The sequence below is a fragment of the Talpa occidentalis genome, unplaced genomic scaffold (assembly GCF_014898055.3).
Source record: "Talpa occidentalis isolate TD23 unplaced genomic scaffold, MPIMG_talOcc4v2.1 talOcc4.10, whole genome shotgun sequence".
Classification (NCBI taxonomy): Eukaryota; Metazoa; Chordata; class Mammalia; order Eulipotyphla; family Talpidae; genus Talpa; species Talpa occidentalis.
The window spans coordinates 10,494,445-10,497,674 of NW_023600993.1; positions in this window are offsets into that span (position 1 = coordinate 10,494,445).

A 3,230-nucleotide genomic window follows, 5' to 3' on the forward strand; every position below is an offset into this window, starting at 1 on the left:
ACAGAGCAATCTGAAGGGAGGGCCAGAGATGGAGGAGAAAGAGACGGATTGATGGGGCAGCATTTCCAAGAAGAGGCCGAGGGCTGCCGAGAGGATGAGGATGCTCTAGCAGAGGGGCCCAGTCTTCCTCTCAGGCCCAGGGCAGGGAGGGCACAGGGGGTGGTAGGAGGGAGGGCGGTGGCTGGCGCGTGCCCTGCATGGGTCTTCCCCACGGTGCAGCCTCAGCGCCCGGGCTCCCCACGCCAGCCCTTTCCCGGCCGCCCTCACGTCAGCTCACATAATCCCCACCTGGCCGGCCCGCGGCTCCTCGTGCCTCATCGCGCACGTGCTGCCAAGCCCACGTGTGTCATTTTGTCTCGTTCACTCCTTGGAAGGCCCCTCCCGACGGGTTAGGCTGGGTGCCTCCCCCCACCCAGCTGGACCCAAGGAGAGTATTTGGTCCAGAAACACTGAGGGAGGGGGGAGGCCGAGGGGCTGGGGCAAGGGTGTGGTCTGGGCAGCCAGGGTTCTCTCCTGCCGGTGCCACTGGGGGTGGAGGGCACACCTCAGACCCAGCCCACTAGGGCTGAAGACCGCCCTCCCCTGCACCGGCTGCCATCGCCCTGGTGGCTCCTGTGCCTGCCAGACCCCCTTGCTGCTGGGGCCACCGTGTGCCCAGAGGCAGAGCCGCAGGGAGCCGCTAGCCCGTCTGGGGTGGGGGTGGGGGGATGGGGTGTGTGTGTGTGTGTGTGTGTGTGTGGCTGGCTGTCTGGCTGACTGCAGGAGGCCTCTGGGTCGTGTGAGACAGGGCCGGCCTCACCTTCCAAGGCTTAATTTCAAGAAAAGAGCAGGGTAAGCAGTGGGCTCCCTGCAGGGTCTCAGTGGGAGCCTCTGGGAGCCTGGGGGTGCTGCTCGCCCCACTTTGAGCTTCGGCTTCCCGATGTGGCAGCCGGATCCCAAGGGAGGAGAAGCAGCAGCTGCTGGGTCTCTTCATTCCCACACGATCGGCCGAAGCCAGTGGCAACTTGGAGTCCAGGGTGTCGTGTGGCTCCTTGAGGGTCATCTTAGGAGAGACGAATCACTGTAGTCACCCAGCTGGAGCTGCCCAGCCTTCTGTCTCCCCCCACCAGCCCCTGCTGCCCGCCCCCTAAATGGCTTCCCTGCATTGAAACTCTGTAGACAGTGGCTGATGGCACTTGTGACAGCAGAGGGGTGTCTGTGTTCACAGAAGCTGCCAGGGAAACCCCCTGGAGTGGGTCAGATGGTGGCCCGCCTCAAAAGATATGACTACATCCTAGTCCCAGAAACTGGATGTGATCGTACCCGAAGGATGTAATTGAGGGTCTGGAGGGGCATGATCTGGGTGGTCCTCAATCCAGCGACAGGTGTCCCTAGAGGAGCTAGGAGGGGACACTAGGGAAGGGGTGGCCGGCATGTGAAGGGGGAGGCATGGCAACACGTGAATGCTGGAGCTGCCTGAGGCTGGAAGAGGCAGGAAGGACCCATCCCTGCAGTCTCTGGAAGGAGCTCACCTAACCACGTTGACCCTGGACTTGGGTCTTGAGCAATAGACGTCTGTAGTTTAAGCCCCTCTGCCTGTGGTGACTGTTATGGAGCCAGTGGGTGAGCCCACCTCCCTGTGAGGAGTCCCTGAACTCAGCGGGGCATGAGGAAGGATGCTGGGTGCACCTTGGTTGGCACAGGCCCTTTAAGCCACCAGACCCTGGGTCCCACTCCTTCAGTAGCTCTTTTGCCAAAATACAAATAAAATGCAATGTGCCTTGGTTTCTCCATACAGCAGATATACCTCTTACAAACTTAAACCTGAGAATTGCAAAAGATAGTCTAAGAAAAACATCCCCCTTTCTGTCTTTTTCTCCTCCCCCCTCCCCAGCAAAAGCGCTTGTATTAGACATCTGGGCTTTCAACCCTTTTGCCTTAAGATGGTTGTAATTCTCACTGTGTGGGACAGACATTGCTCAACCCAGCAGCCACACCCAAACACTTTCTCCCTTGTTTGCTTCCCGCTGGATTAGACAAGCAGATGGTTACTTTCCTGGCTTCCCTTGCAGTCCCGTGGTCATGTAACCTACCCCTGAGTTATAAAGTGTGAAAGGGACTTCTGGCAAGACTTTTTCTTTCTTGATAGAAGAGACAGATGCCAGATGAGAATGGTGAGAGCTGCTTTTCCTCTCTTACCTCGAACACAGATGCAATAACTGGATCTGTGGCAGCCATCTTGCAACCAGGAGGTGCTGAGTATGAGATCAAAAAGCCACTTTGCTAAGGCTAAAAGAGCACAATTATGAAAATAACTGGAGCTTTGATAGTCTCTGTACAGCATGGACCAACTCTGAGATTCATCTATGTTTCTTATTTTTTCATATTTGTGAGAATTCATTTAGGTGTGAGTGACAAAAGACCCAAAAGAATTATGTTCAACAAAATAAAACCTTATGTCTTATATGAATCCAGGCTAGAGGTGGCAAGACAGCTGCACAAATTTCCAGGACCCTGATGGTCTACAGTGGCTGCGCCAGCTTCAGTCTTCACACCTTTGGACAGAGACAAGGGGCAGAGATGAACAGGTCTTCCTGTGAGGACACCTCTGAAAGTTGCAGGTACTACTCCCATTTATAGTTAATTTGCTAGATCTTAGCTATATGTCCACACCTAGAGCCTGGGAGACTGGAAAGGTAAAGTCTACCTTGGTGGCCATTTGAGAGGTGTTTTCTGAGGAGAGCGGGATGGGTAGGGTGTTGGGGATGCTAATAGTGTTGACACATGAGTAAACAATAAATGGTTTAGGCATAGCCACACATTCTGTCGTTTGCCGTTAATAGTATTTCTGGTTTATACTCTATGATATAAAAGGGCAGATATTTCAAGAGCATTTCTCAGACTTCCATTTCCAAGCAAGATGGAATAACAGGGACCCAATTTATCCTCCTGCATGAAATAATGAGGAATGTTGGTAAAATGTAAGAAACTAAGTATCCCAGACCCATGTGGCAAATCTGAGACCAGTGGTCTTTGCAAGATGGGAGGCAAATGTTCTCAGTCCAGCTCTCTGCCTCCAGACAGTTTCCAAGCAAGTGCTGGAAGAGGCGCTCAGGTAAGAGATAGACAAAGAGGGGACAGAGCTTCTCTCCTGAGAGTGCAGGAAATTGGTCTGAGCGTGATGTGAGGAAATGAAGGCTGGGGAAGAGCCAAAAGAAAGGATTAGAGGAAACAGTGCCCGGTGCACACAA